This window comes from Gigantopelta aegis, unplaced genomic scaffold (genome assembly GCF_016097555.1).
Source record: "Gigantopelta aegis isolate Gae_Host unplaced genomic scaffold, Gae_host_genome ctg4202_pilon_pilon:::debris, whole genome shotgun sequence".
Classification (NCBI taxonomy): domain Eukaryota; kingdom Metazoa; phylum Mollusca; class Gastropoda; order Neomphalida; family Peltospiridae; genus Gigantopelta; species Gigantopelta aegis.
This window is the reverse complement of record NW_024533734.1, coordinates 18,369-37,859: the sequence shown is the minus strand read 5'-3', so window position 1 is coordinate 37,859 and position 19,491 is coordinate 18,369. Positions and strand designations below refer to the sequence as shown.

General features: G+C 32.5%; 1 pseudogene; it reads left to right on the top strand.

Annotated features, from left to right (window-relative positions):
* Positions 1-17,656, top strand: part of LOC121392626 — a 75,090-nt pseudogene extending 57,434 nt beyond the window's left edge.
* Positions 17,657-19,491: the final 1,835 nt, after the last annotated feature.

Below are 19,491 nucleotides of genomic sequence, written 5' to 3'. Positions count from 1 at the left end.
GTTGGTGTTGCTCTTTTTTGGTTTATGAAATTGTATTTTGTCGTTCTTTTCTGTCATATCAAAAAACTAACTGAATTCTAACTTCACCCCTTTTATAGATACTGCATATCGAAAAGCTCTAGTGAAAGGAGAAATGAATGTAGCATATGCCAGACTTATGTTTCTAGGAGCAGTGGTGTTGGAAAAACGAGTTTAAAACGATCACTCATGAAAGAAACCTTGGAAACCTGATATTAACAGCCACAAAACATCTCTGATATCTAATACTCTAAGACCAATTGGACGAGAGTGGCAAAATTTTAGGTAATGAAAGACGAGGGAGAAATGGAGAGAAGTCACAGAAGAAGATGAGATGAATGAGATGCAGAATTGCTGGCTGCTGTATATCAAAACAGATCCAAAGTTTCAATGAGTTTAGTAGTAAAGTGATTTTTTGCTGCTTACAAAGTGTTTCCACATCTACAATCTAAAAACGGCTTAGTTTCAGAAGAAAGATTGAAAAATTGAGGAATCTCACGTTGAAACTGTTCTCTCAGAAGCTAATTCCACACGTGCTAATTCTATACTTGTAGTCAAGCAAGAAATATTACACCACAACCATTTCTTTATGTTTGGGATTGTGGGGGTCAGCTATTTTTCTAGAAATTCTCCAGTTCTTTCTATCGTACTATGTTCTTCTCCGTATGCCTCTATTTGAGGAAAAATGCCCCCCCCCCCCCCCCCCCCCCCCCCCCCCCCCCCCCCCCCCCCTCCCCCCCCCCCTGTATGGATGCTCTACGAAGTTTTGACCCCCCCCCCCCCCCCCCCCCCCCCCCCCCCCCCCCCCAAATGGCAGCCTGTAAGGACAGGTTACAAGGAGGGAGAGGTTTAAGAAGAAGCTAGTATTACCACAGTTGATCTCCATCTTAATGGCTGTCCAATATTCAATCATCTTGCAAAGTACGATGAGAAGGGGAGCATTTAAAATTATCCTCGGTACAATGTATTGGGACACATGGGACAAGCTTAAAGCTATGGGGTCAAACTTATGACCAAAAGGTAAAAGAATATGAGGTCTCTTGCCAAGAAAAAAACATTTGAAGTCTTATGATGGTTTTTATATAGTGATAATACCACGCTGGGGAGCGGTAAAGATGAAGATGATAATTCTCTGAATGAGAGGTGCAAACGTGATTTCACTACAGCAAGCTCAATTGTCAAAACGACCATCAGCTGGGTGCTCTTTCGTAAAGTTATTCAAGCTCTCAAAGCAAATATTCTTAGTTGAAGAGCCCATGCCATTGCCAATGGCATGCAAAATACCCCAGTATGTGTCCTAAAGTACTCCTTTTTTACCATGACTTAGGAGTGCTTCTTGTTCTCCCCTCACATTAATGGTTCTAGAAAACGTAGTATTCTCAGTCCCCAAATGGTTTGTGGAAGCTCTTGGAAGGTGTTAACATTAAAAGGAAGGGGAAAACATAAGACCTGGCTTATGGGGGACCCTTTGCGTCAGAGGGATACTCAATCCACCCTTCTATGTAGCTGCTTGGGAGGAGAAGTTGAAGGACTGATCCAGAGTCTTGATTAATTTATTGGTTCACTTCGCCTTGCTGCAGAGAGTGAAGATGATCACTTTTATGATGTCAGTTGTAACGCAAGAATTTTCTTACTCTTTAGTATTGCCATCAGTCAAGGAAGCCTTAAGTTCATCAGGATACTTCAAAGAGCTACTTCTTTGATCTCACTTTTTTAGAACGATTTCGTGCCTCCAGGGTTTTTATACCGTTTGTCACGACCATTTTGAATCACCAATATGTGAAATCAACTTCGATAAAAGGAGTACATCCGCAATCAAAATAAGGATTGAATTGGAGACACCCATTGATCAAGTAATTTAAGAGAGCTACTCATGCTATTCAAAATGATGTCTGTCGATATGCACCTGAAAGTAAAGAGATTTGACCAGTTTTACTCATGTCTGCAAAACAGTTGTGTAGTTTTTTAAGGAAGTAGCATAAGAAGTGACATATGTATATTGCAAGTGAGGGCAGAGATAATGATATTTATGACAATGATGAGTCTGGCAAAGTCTTCCAAGAGGTTCGTTTATATGTTAATGCACCAGAGTGTCAGTCCCTATACAGGTCTTCATTATTTAAAGCACAAAAAAAGGCCAGACAGTGGATCTATATCTTTATGTTGAAAACAATGACAAGTATCGCCACGTTTTGCCTGAAGAAGGCTTCTTGGTTCCTAAAAAGACAAAACTGCAATGAAGGTGAATACTACTTGTATAATTTTTAAATGATTGTCATATTTTATGATTATGAAGAAGACCACCAAATTCCAGGAAAAAAGAGATGCTAGATATTAGCAAAAAGATTCCAAGCCAAGAAAAATTATTTGAGCTTGCTGCAAGTGGAAATGACGCAAGATTTAAAGTTAATTCTTCAAAGACCCTTCTAAGCAGAGAACGAGCTTGCTTGAGCTATTGTATGAGTGGGTAAATAGTAAAGGAGTAGGGTAGTCGTGATGATATATGTAGAGTTCTACGAGAAATAGATTTACTTACCTTGCTGGCTTTGTAAGATGTTTTTGCTATAAAATATATAATATCTATATCAATAATATGTTTTAAATTAATTAAGGGTAAAAGAAGGTGAATATGATCTGCATAAGTTAGAAAAAAAGCTAATTCAAAAAAAGGTTAGCACTAATAGATGTCAGTTTTTTTTTTTTAGTAATTATTACAGGGTCATCGAAAACCATTGGCAAATCCAATCAATGTAACCTCTTAATGTGTGTGAATCTGCCAGCTGTGAATTGGTGGACCCCAATTTCCACCAACAATCACACCTGAATGTACTTTGATATCCTGATATTGATCTTATAAGATGCTCTCTTCACATAACTGGAAATGTATCCCTTTTGCTGGTTATCTTGGTATCACGTCTACAAGTTTAGAGGAGATTGAACGTGACCTACAGAGAAGCGGAGACACAGTCTATATTGGGTATAAAGAAATGGCAAGGATTACTCCAAAGCAATGCTAGTCAAGATAATCTTTATGAAATTTTTGCTTGCTTTGGGATTTCACAAAGCTGCTGAAAGGTATCTTTTGCTTATTACATGCAAATATATTATTGCTTTATTTTTAGTTTGATGAATCAAAAGCTGTCACTACCAAGTGAAAGTCTTCCACCAATGAAACTCCACCATCGAGTGAAAGACCAAAAAATGTCTCGTTCAATGATTGAAATTGTTTTAATCTCAGATTAGTAATAACTCTATATAAACTATTTTCTCTAACATTTATTAAACTATGTATTGCTAATAACTATATTAGAATCAATGTTATGGTTGTTTTGGTATTTTCTGTAGCTGAAACAGTTTATTTATATTTCACATTGTATAAGTTAATATACTTAGACAATGGGCTCAGAATATGGAATAGTTACAGTAGTTAGTATGTGGTTCTTTTATGCTGTCATAATTTAAATTATGGCTTCATATTCTATCTCTACGCTGTTTTTCTTTGCTTTCATTATTATTTAGCCACTGATGATAATATATTGTTCTAACTATTGAAATGGTTGATGAATAAATGTTTGTGTTGGTTGAAAATATGATGAATCTTTCAAATATTGCTTTACCCAAGCCATCATGTCTTTTCATAAACAATGTGGTAAATCCTTTAAAAACATAGTTCTAACTACAAAGACAATTATATGTATTACACTGGTGTTAATTCTGTCTCTCTGGCAGGCTATACATTTAAAACACTTGTCACAGACCTATTTGCACCGACATGTGCATAGTTATTATCACATGATCACAAACATGATCTTTTTGTGAGGTCAGAGCCTCTATGCATCTCACACATACCACCATATTGTAACAAAAAAATTAGTTTGAAAAATGCATTTCTCTCTCTCTGTTCACTCTCTCTCTCTCTCTCTCTCACTCTCTCATTTTCATGGGTATCATTCCATGGCAACGTTATAGGCATCAAGATATGAATTCCCCGTATCTTGCAGTTTTTTTTTTACAGAGTTTCTTCAATCTGGTCCTGTTGTGACAAATAGATGTTAACTCTATTATCATGCTTACCATCTCAGTCAATTGTAGTTGATATCCCATACCTAATAAAAGTAGGAAGAATAACCAGGACATTAAAAATTATAAATTGATTTTGTAAATACTGTAGGGATGGCCAGTCTGAGGACCAGACTAGATATTTATAACTTTCCAAGTCTTGGCATGCACCAAAATAATATTGAAAATTATGAAAGCAATGATAGTATTTGTAGATGTTTATTTGTGTAATCACGAGTATTACATGGATTATGTCCTGAAGTAATCGATACTATAAAAGTTATTCATACAATTCAATAGTATCATCCCATCCACTTTTGAGAGAGACAAAAGTGAAAAACTAGAAGGAAATGTCAAGTCTCACTAGTTTTGTTACTGTTGTTAAATGAAGAGAATATAGAGTCAAGAGATATTCAAATGAAAATAAAAGACCAAGACAATATATTAAGAAACAAAACAAACTACATATTCTATATTACCAGAAACTTAAGTCTGTGTTTAATAACTTGATAACCGTCTAACTTCTCACAATTCTCTTCATGTCGTCTTGATAAGTATAGTGCGCGTACTGTAGGTACTTTTAGCAAGCAATGAACATATTATCTTGATATCATCATCCTTCAGTGAAGTATTGTCAAGATCTAGTCCTCTTCAGTGATATAGTTGTTTGTATTAAATATGCTATTATACTGGTACTAACTGAAGTGATCTGAGGATTATCTCCAATGTTCAATGTAGTTAGTTTTGGTTTTTAGTGAGGTCCTTCACAGATACATTGGCCCTTTATCAGTGAGTGTTACAATTGTAGAGACGTAGCTCTTTTAATGTGTTTGTTACTAGCTAACATGTTAGAAATATAGGGCATATCTTCATCTGTAATACCAGTACATCCAACAACACTAAAACTTAAGTGTTGTATTAAAAGAGACTATCACGACTTGTTTGATACCACCAGTAAGCCGTTATAGAACAATATAGCTTTAATGTCTTTATTGTTTTGTTATTTTTTAGTATCTCTGACAGTATGGAGACACATTTTACTGTCCAATGTGAGTGTTGTTTATATCAAGTCCTCTCACGGTACATTTTACTTATAAGATGTTTATAATAACTGCAGTACTTTCAGGAGATGACGAGTAGAGACTAATACTCCATTCTTTTCCTGTTTGTTGTTCTTTATTAATTTACTCATAACATCTTCACTTCGTAAAATGCTTGGTGAGTTTAGTATAACTCTATTGTAATCATATCTCCACTGAACATGTCCAGGTGTCTGCTGTTAAAAAAAGAGAGTGTAGTATAGTATACACACATAGTAATGTATGTACTAATATAGACTATAACACCCAATACAAACACAAGACAATGCACTGAAGAAGAAAGGATGCCATTACTGTTATTAACAATGGTTACAGATGTAACAAAAATGGGCATTTAAAAGGGAGTAGAAGATAGAACTTACAAGGTTATACTAGTAATGCAGTTTCTATCTGTCTTATTAAGGGTCTTAAGAGGAACCAATATTTATTATAGTGGACTTGTTATACAGCATTGTTTCCATGACATACTACGGAATTGAGATATTTGTAAATGTCTATATTTTTGGCTAATTTTTTTGTCCTTGTTGTATATTAAATTAGAAACTCGTTATTAAGGATACAGTTTAGCAAGAAACGTATACTTCACTTGTTATACTGATATCACTCATTATATCCTAGACAGCGCGTAGCGCTGTCAAAATTTTTAACCTAATAAATATTCAAACTATTTATTATTCATAGCAGACCCTTTTAATTGTAAGATGTGGCTGCAAGAATTTGCTATGAATATACTTAAAATAATAATTATGCACCACAGGTGTGGACTGAATGATTGACTATGAATATCATTATAGTATAAAACGGGGGGGGGGGTGCCTGTGTACCCAGGCACCCCCCTAGATCTGCCAGTGTTAGTTAGCTATCATTATAATACAACTTACTTGGAGGAGAACTATCATTTTTATTAACAGCTGACCTTTTTAACTGTTCTTTCAACTCTAATATTGGTGGAGACTCTACACGAGTGGTCACAAAATTTAAATAACATTTAATTTAATTGTACCTATAGTTCAGGTGTGAACTCTTCTTGATTAAAGTTGGTTTTGGGTCTCCTCAAGTCCTGATCAGTTACCATTTTATGAGCTTTTGGTATGAAGCTAGATCTAGTAACAATGACATACAATGAAAAGTGACACTTACATAATATGGGTTACCTTTTTAAGCTCTGCTTTAATTCCTCAATGTGTTCATCTCTCTCTCTTAGCTGTAACGTTGAATGAAGTTATTATCTCCTGTAGTGTCTCTATTTCTTTCTGTCTCTCTGAAGACGCTGATAGTAACCCTTTTTCAGCAGCTAAAAAGGAAACAATTTATCACATACAAATTTTATCAAAGTACTTAACAAATGATTGATACAGACTGGACTTATGATAATTAGAGTATATACCTTCCTTTGTTTTTTCAAAAGTGATGTCAAATTTTCATCATTATTTCTTTCATTTGTTTTGCTTCTATACTGACACAAATTGTGATCAGATATGTAATAGACGCACAATGTTCAAATACTGTACCTTCATTTTGTCTGAGAATAGATGTCATTTCCATAGTCATTTTTCTACTAATAGTATGTTCTACTTCCAGTTGACCTCTCAACTCTTTTGTGTTCTGTTCTACAATAGCTCTAACCTCCTATTATAAATAAACAACACATGTAGCACCTGTTGTCTAATACTACTTATCTTTTACCTGTGTCCTTTGAAATTTATCATAAATGGTGCAATATCCAACTGTTAGTTGGATTAATCCTTTTTTTCTTCACTGATTCAAGAGTCTCCTGAGCTTTGGCAATAAGCCAAAGTTGCTAGACTGAGTGGGAAAAGAAAAGCAAGTAACCAACAATGGACTTGCCCTCTCTGATATCATGAATCTCTACATTTCCCTCAACTGATACAGAGAGAATATCTCGTATATCTGCCACTGTGTAGTCGTAGGATCCCAGTCCAAGACATAGATAGCTGTCTCACATTTGAGAAGAGGAGTTTTTATCACCTTGAAATTTCTCCCAGACAAAGAGATGCTTTGGTTTCTTCACAAAATGGTCTTAACCTCATCTTTGTATGCTTGAATGTATCTCTTAGCTTCTTTGATATCAAATCGTTCCACAATACCCTCAAAGACAATTGATATTGATCAGTGTACAGTGTTCACTCACAACATCCAAGACATCGTCAACAGAATTGGAATGAGCTATTTCAGTTTTGAAGTGTGAATAACCATCTCTAAGAAATCGTTTCAACTTATCCAGAGGTGGAGAAGTTTTATTAATAACTTCTCGAATTGTGCTGAAGGTTACAGCAAACTTTCTTCTAATAGACCCAAATATAGGGTCTAACTTTCGAGGTATGGAATGCCTCTTGTCAATGAAGTGTCATCTACAAAAAAAATGGGAACTGTTTAATACCTTGAGCTCAAAACTAACCTTGACTTAAAGTTGATTGATTCTCAATTGACAATGGATTACCTAGTGTTTGGATTAATGAAATACACTCTTAATTGTAATATGACTACATGTACCTTCACTAACTCCAGTAGCACTAGATTGTACTTCTTCATTATCATCTTCAAATTAATACTTTCTCTATGACAAATTATTTATTTTAACAATTACAATACATAGCATTATATACTTACCATAATCTTTTAAGATAGCCTTAGCACATGGTACATTGCAAGTAAACTTTAACAGTACACTAGCAAACACTTTTAGATTATGGTAGTCGGTGTGAACAGCAGACGTACAGCTTTAAGTAGAAGAAAAATGCTTCTTTTCAAAGTGAGACTGTGCTCTAGTTTTCACGTTAGATAATGTTGTTTGTGAAATAACTTTTTCTCCACATAGTAACTGTGCTACCCTAATAGGGTATACAAGAGACTGAGAAAGAGTGCCATAATGATAACGTAAAATATCACTGGCACGATCTTCACAACTATGACCTTTTATTGTTGTATCTTGAACATTAACTGTTCTCACCTCATTATCTGGACACTTTTGAGCTAAGCAAAAAGAAACAATTGTAAAGTAAGTGACTGATATTCTTACCATATTCACTTATAATTCTTTCAGATAAATGTTTTGTCTCTTGAAATGTGGACAGTACTGTAGCTACCAATTTCAACTTCTTGTGATCTGATAATACTGCTGTATGTATGGCAGATAACAGAGTTGTCTTTTTCTCATCAACAAAGCCTTCTAATGTCTCCATCTTATCAAGTGTTTTCTTCACTGATACATCCCTTGCTAAATAAGAGTTGGGACACTTTCACAGGATTAATCAGACACTTGACAGTGCATTAATATGGAACTGAAAAATGGTACTTGCATTTGTGGCTGGAGAGTCAATTTCTATAATAAACACAGCACATCAAAGTTTTAAGATAAATACTTGACTCACCAGACATGCTACAAGACTTTCTCAGCATCTGCTCATACTCATAGGGGCAACAGTGTTTTCTTCAATGACTTCCTTCCTCAAAGCATCTATCACTTGTCTTCTGGTAGCATCAGGTTTAGTATCTAGCCACAATTCAAACATTTTGTTGTTTTTGTAAGTAGAATCCTCTGGTAGCTTTGAATATCATCACGCAACTTCTTAGGATCTAGTTTAGCTGTATTCCTAACTGATACCATTTACCACCAATACGAATATGCTCACATAATTCATCAATAGTGGTTTCTCTTCTAATATATCCTTAAAAGAGAGGTTTCTTGCAGCCATCACTCGTTTATCAAAGTACGAGGTGACACACCCCACATAATATCGCCTGGGCGGAGATCATTAAGTTTTATGGCCACTTGAATGGAAAGGTACAATAGAGCAATTGTGTCTCTTCCAAACATTGTTATAGATGTATAATATGGAATATTTTTGACCTAGACTGGTGTCTTAAAATATCCAGCTGAGAAAGCACTCATCACATATATTTATCTACAACACAACATGAAAGGTTGGAGGAAGAATTATTAGAGGTTGATTTAATTTGATCAAATTGACAAACTACCAATACAAATACATATTTTATATGTAACAAATCCTTCATGAAAATTATACAGCTGCTGTTGTGTTTTATTATTATACAAAGAAAACAGTTTTTAACAAATTCTATTGTAGTTTCTATTGTACTTAATCATTACATAACCTATTTAAAATATTACATAACTTAATAATTTAGTATTTTGTTTGTGTATCTATATAGTGGATATATTACATGTTTCAACATAATATATTTAAAATCTCATTTTTGATTGCTTTCATTAAGGCATAATATCTCTTGTACTTTGTGGGACACTCTAAAATCCATATTTAATATCACCAAATAGAGCTGGAAAGCCTGGTCATAACTGAGGAACTGAGAACCATGTGGTGCAAATTCTAATTAATAACTCTTTAAAGTGTTTTGTTTGCTATAAAATGCTTGACTGTGACCACAAATGGCCGAACATTGTGGTGATCAACTTTTTAATATTAATATTTTTAGCATAATACATTAAAATATATTTTACATAGTATCTTCATTATCATCGTTGACACTGTCACTTTCAGAGTCTCACTATCCTTTCACTTACAAGTCCATGATAAAAAAGATTATAACTTAGAAGCATAAACTCCAAGATACTCAGAACATCTTATTGTTTTGCACTTTTAATCTTTTGAGGACTGGTATAGAGTGGTAATTGCTCAATCCTACCCATGTTTGGAGGTGCACCTTTTTCCTCTTCTTTTTTAAAAACACTTCTTCCATTCTTCCAAAGAATTCAGAGTGTAATGATACTGAAAGGCTACAGGATCATCTTTCTATACCCTAATCCATTGCTTTTTTCAGTCAGTTTACTTTTTGTTTCTTGGTGTTGACATTAAGATTAATGATAGCCTGGAAAAGATTGTCACACGAAATGAAGTCATCTATTGTCATTTTTGTTATAGTCAATGGATGTCTTGCCTTTGATGTAAGACTACTCCATCCTATGGAAAAAAATATGTTGTTTGTTACATCTAATTTTTTAAATATGTATCAACAAGTAAGTATGAATGTCCAACCACAATATACTTTTGCGTCAACAGTTACTACATTACTGACACTATGTACACAGAAAGAGACAAGATTAAAGTTGCAATTTTGCCTCCCACATCAATCACTGTACGTTATAAGATGTGTGGTAGTTGGATTGCTTACTTTAATGTACTTGAAAATACAGAACCTGATTTAACATGATTCTGTTGATGCTACTCCTTCATGTGAAACATATATGCATTCAACACACCTATGAACTCCAAAATTGTATGTCCAGAGTTAACTGTTTCGAAAAATATCACTTATGACTTAAGAATATTTGAAGAAATGTTTTTGACAGATATAAGTTGACTGTAGCTGCTCATGAGAAGGTACCAGGTTGATGATTTGAAGATAGAAATTTTAGTGAGTATACATGTTATGTATAGTGGTAAAATACTAGCTAACAACCATATACATGTACATTTCAGGAATGTTATAATGTTTAAGTTAAAAAATTAATTATTTATTAATTACAAATTTTGAAGTAATATTAGTGTTAATTGTACATTATTTTCCATGTAATGGTAATGGTAATTAAACTCATTGTCAAGACATTGAGCAACACAAAATATAATTTATATCTTGTAATATTGGACAATTAACCACTCAATAATATATGTATTGTTAGTATACATATAATCATTTATAGAATATATTATCTTACAATAATACATGCAATATAATTAGTATGGATATCATTACATGATGTATTTATAATAATCTCCAAGGTTCTTTGATTATAGTCAATATTAATTAAACTTAATTTAGACTATCTACAATCATAAGATCAAACTTCTTATTCTGGAATGTAAAAGAACTTTTCTTATATCTGCTCTCTCTTATTTGTGTCTTTAGTTACCATGTATTAGGTCTTTGTTGTGCTCTTAGTTTTTGATAATGGTTTATTTGCAAAATTGATTAATGCAAACAAAATCAACCTGGATGAGTGTCTATGTCCAAATCTAGCCCACACACATTGATTAAAATACAAGATAGTACTCATAATATAAATGTTTCCTCTATTTTCTTGCCTTATTAACACTCATGTGACTAGATCACTTGTATTTTTACTGACGTTAAAATATATAAACACTACTACACGAAAAAGAAGCCATCAATAGTCCTTGTAAATATTGTGTCTAGTTCTAATTTAATTTTCCAATTTATGCACTACTATCTATGTCATCTACTATCTACTTCCTGTATTGTCTATAGACACTTGACATAGGGACAATGACAGCTAAGGACCTACACTATTCAAAATGTCTCAGAGAGAACTAGTAAGTCTATAATGTTTCTATTATTATGTCATTATACCTATATATCACTGTGATACTAACTAAACTCATATACAGTGTTATTACATGGACAGAATATCTTCTTAAAAGATGGTCTTTTAGTTATAAGGCTGATCTGTATACTCACTATACTACAGTATATGAAACATATTTGTCTTTAAAATAGAATGGACAACTGTATCATGCAGCTTTTACTGAAAATATAGAAGAAGTAAAATGTGCTATTGATCGAGGTGCTAATGTAAACTATCACAATCCAGACTATGTAAGTTACTAGCTCTAATATTTCAATATATGTTTACAGAATATAACCTATTATCATATACATTGTGCTTTTATCAACAAGTGTATGATCCAATAATTACACATCACAACACAATGTATCATCATTATAGTGTGATGTTAGTTGAGGTATAATATATGGGATGGTCTACATTTCATAACACAAAGTCTTATGTCATTTTAATCAATAGTGAAGTAGTTTATATTTTCCTTTGCTTTTCATTTTTTCTCATTATACACTCATGATAGTAATAATAAGTGTTAATATTACTGACATGATGCATACATTTGTTGATGTAATAACAATGTTGCTGAATAATTCTAACAGAGCCAGTCCATACAAATCATATGACACAAATGTTTGAAGGAAAATATTTTATTATAAATTTTCTTTAATGTGGCATTTATAAATGCATTTTCTAGATTTATTACAAGACTTTTTGCCACACCCACATTCATTCACTCACTGTCTTCATAAACTTACAATCTACCAAAAATGCTGGTAAAGCTCTGATAAGTGTAACTTGTTTAAGTATCAAATAGAACCCCTTGATTGTGATTACACTAATAAGTCGAAAGCATACCTAACTACGTTCTATTTTTATAAAGAGCCCTTACATTTTTTATGTTTCAATATTTGGATTTGAGAAAGAACATTATAATTTTCATTTTTAAAAACTTAAAAAATTAAACAATTGCATTAAATTCAACAAATGAAATGAAAATTATATACATCAGATATTTAGCACAATATTGTACATATTTGGTCTATATTTAATATAGATTGTACAGAGTAAAGTAATATGTTTTCCTTATCCTGTTAAGTAAATAACTTAATTAAGTCTACTAATAATTGTATCTTGTGATTTAGTGTATTTTTATCATTAAACAAAAATTATACCAGCCATATTTTTAGTATTCATAATTCAATATATTAAATGTGTTACACTACAATTTTAAACACTTACATGTTATTATGGTAGTCATTAAAATTAGTATACATAATAAATTTCAACATTAAAGAGATTGTGGTAACATATAAGAAATAAAGATTTTGGTAAAATGTTATTCATTTTCCAAATCCTTCACTCTCCAGCATAGCATAGGTATAAGAAATCACTAACATTTATTTTTGCCAAATTTATTTTGATCTATAGTATCTTTCTCCAAAATTGCTTGCCATAAGCATTATACTTCATCTATAGACTGTCACATAAGGAAATATATTTGCTTAATAACACTTTTCAAGATAATAATATTCATTGGACCATTTTGTAGCTTTGTGTGTCTCGATCTTTAACCAGTAAAGATTTCCCATCTTGAGAACCACATCAATTATTCTGTCCTTCTATTGGGAAAAGTCTTTCTAAATTCTGATTGTAGTTTATGCCTAATCAAGTGGTTGTACATCCATAACAACTACCTCTCAAACATTTTCTACCCTTAGATTACCTACCATAAATAATAAGATAATGGTAGTATGTTTACACAGTTCCAAGCTTTGTGTTTGACTGTTGCATAATATCTACATGATGACTACAAACCCTTAATACTGCACCATTAGATTTAGCTCTATATAATAAAGTGAACTGTTCATAAATACTGACATCTCACTTTATGTAGGAAAATGATACTCCTCTTCACTGGGCTGCTTTCTACGGTCACGATAATGTAGTTGATGTGCTAATAAAAGCAGGTGCAAGAGTGGATGCAATTAACAATGTAAGTATCTCCATTATTGAACATGTAATCATTGCTATAAATGACTGTATTTTGTATGTTTTATTGTTGTTAATACATGTAATTATGTAGTTACTTGTGGTTTAATCACCTCCTATAAGTTTATATATATACAATATAATAATTATAAAGACAAAAGTGGTTATTATATTAGCTATAATTAAGACAAGATGACACAGTGTTAGTAATTGACAGTATTTAAATGAGTTGGTTGATGTACAAGATTTATTAACAATGCATTTTTGCAGCATGTAGTAAAGTCATATTGTGCTTATAATTATGTTTATATGGATAAACTCTACTAACCTAGTGACTATAATTAGCTAGAATGAAATTATCTCCAAATTTAAAGAGCCTATATATATATCTGAAGACGAAATCATATTATACTTTTGTACAATACTTTGTATAATAATGAGAGAGAGAGAGAGAGAGAGAGAGAGAGGAGAGAGAGAGAGAGAGAGAAGGAGAGATCATATTCTGATCTTGGACTGTTTTACTAGGCTAGCATTTGAGTAGTCAACTAAAAAACTAAAACTCTTTTAGTTTAGACCATTTGACTTTTAATCAATTAACTATAAGTAACTAAATTTTTCACATCCGACAATTAACTAACAAAAATAATTAAAAGTTTTTTGAAAGAAAACTAACTAAAACTAACTATATTAATGTAATAATGGTAAAAACTAACTAAAACTAACTATTATAGTTAGTATACTGAATTAAAACAACAGACTATCAAAACTGCACAAAAAGATAAACCAAGATGTGACGTGATAACTTGTAAGTGATATTTTTAAGTTAAATGATAACTTATAATAAGGAATAATATTAGTTAGTTATAGTTGAGAAAGTTAGTTAAATTTAATGCATTATAAGACAAAGATATTGCTCGTTTTTCTTAAAAGTATTTCAGACTTTAAATTTGTATCTGCCAATCAGTTTGTTCTATCACTTGATGCATATCCAGCTTTGGAAGAGGAATCTTGTTCCATTAGTAGATCACAAAATTTCTGGTTTCCACTAGAATTGTTGCAATATTTGCACTACTAATCAATGTAGATAATGTCTCAGTTATTTTCTAAATTATTTGATGTAAGAAGATTTATGCAGCATCAAAATGATTAAGGCTTACTTGCCTGGCGTCATTTTTACCATTACAAGTATCCTTAAGACTCTTTCTTTCTCCAATAACATAAGTATCAGCAAGATATTAGCTCAGGTACTGTTTTAAATTAGTTGGATTTTTTCTTTTATTTTATTCTCACATTCAAACTTCTTTGAGGTCTCAATCTTGTAAACATTATTGTTTGGTGCTTCATCATCATCAAAAGTATTCCCAAACTGGGCTTGTTTTGATCTTCCAGTTGACATAGCAGACATAACAGAAGTTTCTACTTCCTGTCTTTTGTACTGCCTACTGATGTATGTCCAGCACACAGTTGTATGTGCATTGTGATAGCTTATTGTACAGCCAAAGTGAAATGTATACATGTGCTTGTATTGAATTGTGCTATCTTTGTTATCAGTTAACTTATGACAAGTTAACTTATCACTAGTAGTGATTTATCTTTTGTGCAAGTATGACAATTATTTATTGAGTACAGGTATCTGTTGTTTTAGTTCAGTACTAACTATAATAGTTAGTTATAGTTAGTTTTTGCCATTATTATATTAATTTTAGTTAGTTTTAGTTTAGTTTTCTTGGTTTCAAAAAAACTTTTAGTTAGTTTTAGTTAGTTAATTGTCAGACAAAAAAGATTTAGTTAGTTATAGTTAGTTAACTGAAAGTCAAATAGGCTAAACTAAAAGGGTTTTAGTTTTAGTTATAGTTAACTAAAACAACACTAATGATAACATATTAATAATAATATGTACAATAAGTGATACTGTACATCACTTAGAAAATCATTAACTCAGTATTACAACAAGCAGATATTATGTGCGCTCTTGACATTTTTTTATACCAAATTTCTGTATACAGTCAATGAACATTACATGTTTGTACTATGAAAAATACACTTGTGAAGAAGTAATAAGTTCTAATAATTTGTCAGTGTTATTGCTTGAGAAATAAGACAATTATTTGTGTAGTAGTAAAAAATGGATTTAAATTATGACACAAATCTAGTCATAAATATTATGACTTTTGTATACATGTCGTCACTCATTGTAATGTATTGTTTTTTGTTTGATATATATATTAGTGTAGTAATTGTAAGTTGTGAAAATGAAGACTGTTACAATAAACATATATGTTAAGTGATGACCTAAGATTGATGATAAGTTTAACAGGAAATATATATTTATTATGACTGTTATTTTTAACTATTATGTATCATATACAAAATATATCTTAGACTTAATGATACCAATGGTTTTAAAAAATTCTTTGTTGTTACTTAGTTAGTTTTTTATAATAATTATATTGATAATATGACTGGAAAGACATGTTTCAATTTTGTTAATATATGTATGATTTTTTTGTAAATTAATAAATGAGTTATTAGTAAAACATTATATATTATTGTGTTTATTATAAAATATCAATACACCTGTAATTAACAACTTTCAATGTTTATGATGTATGATTTATTTCATTATATAGGATGGTGACACCCCATTACACGATGCATGTTCTGAGGGTAAAATGGAATGCATCAAATTACTATTATCTAATGGAGCTAATGCTACCATTAAGAACAAGTATGGTAAAGCAGCTACAGACAAAGTTAAACCTGAAGACAACAACAGAGCTTCCATAATACGTTTGATTGATGAAGCCAAAAAAGGTAATGTTGTTCATAACCATAGACATGTACTTACAGTGTAAGTAATACTAATATATGAGGCATGAGTATCTTATGAAACTACTGCCTCCTCAATCCAGCTAATTAAATAGTTATAATTATGTTTGTACCTACATGTAATGTCATCTTCTTTAGTATATTTTTAAATGTTGTCATATTTTGATGTTACATTATGATACATAAATTGGTAACTTATTATATATATATATATATTATATATAATATTTGATATAACAAGGTCATTCCTCTCTAATAAATTTGATGCAAGTAAAAAGCTACTTGTAGATTATAGTGTAAGAAAACAATGTTAAAATTCATTTATTAGAATATATTGTATTAACTGCTGCATAGTATTACAAAACATTGGGGTCATCTTCTGTATATTATTAGCCCTTAGTAGGACTGATACTATAATATGGTTACTTGGAATTAGAATTGTAGCTAATCATAATAAAGTTAACAGCAAGTTAGCATCTCAACCACCACATGTCAAGTTTAAAAATTGCTCCTTGAGCAAATTCTGATTTTTACTCATAATTATAGTCATTACTAGAATCTGTTTATTGTCAGTTATACACTACAATATCTTTGTGATGTATAATAGTAATAGTATCATGTCAATTCACAATTGTAACAACTATCCATTAAATATTTAATATCCATTTAATATTTGTACTCAGTCTCTTCTTGTCTAAAGTACAGATTAAAAGTATAATTATTTGATTTCAAATTTAATCTGTTTTGTTTAAATGCAAAATGAAAATTCTCTATTATTAATCAAGTTGTTTGTCTCTTTTCTATAGATTATTCTAAGTTGCTTGACAAAGCTTTTGATGAAGAAAAATTACAGCAAGGTACTCAATGATGGCTATGTCAGGAGCTCCAGGAACAGGGAAATCATCAGTTTTGAAGCTTTTGCTAAATCAGCACCTCCAGAAAGTCATCACAGTACTCCTGTAACAACTGCTCCTGAGATAAGAAAGGTGAGACCTCCAGTGTCATCAGTGGATCTGATCCATCAAGTTCATCTACCACCCAAATATGGGGCAAGGTAGATCGGTCATCTTTCAAAAACATGCTCGCTAGAACAGTAAAGAGTATGCTACAGTCTACTACATCTGAATGTATTACCTCTCCAGTTCATAATAGTGAAAATGAGTCATCACCTGATGATGATAGATCACAAGGTTCTTCTTCATCAATGTATGAACCACAATCGGGTGAAGTCATCTCTCATGAATCACCACCTCCACCTGTATCAGCAAGCTCAAACGAGTTTGTCAAAATCTTACCTACTGTAAGGAGTCACCTGAGCTTTGTAACACCCACTGGATACATTGTATTGACTCTGGTGGACAGGCAGCATTTTTGGATATAGCTCCAGCATTGCTACATTACAATCAAGTCAATATACTCACACAAAAGCTAAATGAGAAGCTTGATGATCAACCTAAATTTTACTTTAGCTTGAAAGGTCAAAAACTGGTGTATACCAGTGGAGCGGCAAATTACAAATTTACAACTACTTGAGTCTTCCTTCCGTTCATTAACTTCCATAGATCAGCCTGATTTGCACAAAATTCACATCACCTTTTCACATCTTCAGCCTTCCATTCTTGTTCTTGGGACATTTTTTGATAGAATAACAGAATGTGTGAGCGAGTCTTTGGAGGAAAAGAATGCTCGTTTTGTGGTCTACTTTAAAGCAATTTAGAGATGTGCGTATGAATTATTGTGAAACTGAAAAGCAGATAATATTTCCTCTCGACACAACAGCCAGAGGTGAATCTGAAAAGAAGATTGCAGAGAAAATTCGTACAATTGTGTGTCAATCTTACATTGAGGCAGAAATTCCAGTACGATGGTACCTGTTTCAGCTTGAGCTATATGAACTTCAGGAAAATACAAAGTCAATGGTTGTAAGTAAGAGAGACTGCTTGAGAATTGGTTTGACAATTAGGATGGATGGCAAGGAGGTAGAAGCTGCACTGATGTACTACCATGATATGACTATCTTCTTGTATTTTCCTACTGTATTACCTGATGTAGTTTTCCTCCATCCCCAACCACTTTTTAGTAAGCTATCAGAAGTAATCAGCATCTCTTTTACAGATGCTGTCAGTTATTTAGATGAATTGAATGTAGTTCTTCCACCGTATGCTCATGCACAAAACTCAAAGCTGAAGGTATTTTTTGCACGCAAATTACTCGATTGTCTTCCTGAAGGTTTCTCACCTGATTTTACTGCAGATGACTTCTTAAAGTTAATGGAGGATATATTTGTTATTGCTCCATTGCCAGAAAAAGTAACTTTTTTCTGCCAAGTGTTTTGCCAACGGGAAAACGTCTCTTTTAGAGAATATTAGAGCCCCATTTAATAAAGCCATTGATTGCCTTATTTTCACATGGGATGCAAAGCCAATTCCTCAAGGTCTCTTTCCTGCCTTGGTTGTGGGTCTCCTTAAACGAAATGTCGCACCACATTTTAAGCTTCATCAACCATCAATGTCTGGAATGCAGTATCGTAATGCTATTCGTTTAACATGGTGGGGGGGGGGAGGGGGGGGGGGGGGGGGGGGGGGGGTGGTCCTGGGGAGGACTTTTTACTTGTAGATGCTATCTACTGGATGGAAGTATGCTATTCTGGCCCTCCTAGAAAGTGCTCCACTATCAAAGATGTCATCTTTGAAGTGATTGGAGATGTTTGTTAAGAAATTTCATTATAAGCCAATTCTCTCACTGCTCAGGAACGTTTCCTTTGTTCTATATGTCCACATCCAACAGACCACCTGTGTCGTCCAGATGAAGGTAAAAATCATTATAACTTGCTGTAAAGATGGCACATCAACCAAAAGCATAGATCGAGTGTGACAACTTCCCTGGATTGATAACTATGCTGCTGCTGCAGTTGAGAGTGAACTTGGTAAAAGCATTTGTTTAAATATTTTAATCTACATTATATGCATACATACATACATACATACATACATACATACATATATATATATATATGTATATATAATAATATATATATATATATATATATATATGTTACATTTGTGTTATACTAAGCCCTTTGTCTGACTGATATTATAGTATGTTTATTAGAATAGTAGGTAATCACAACAAGTA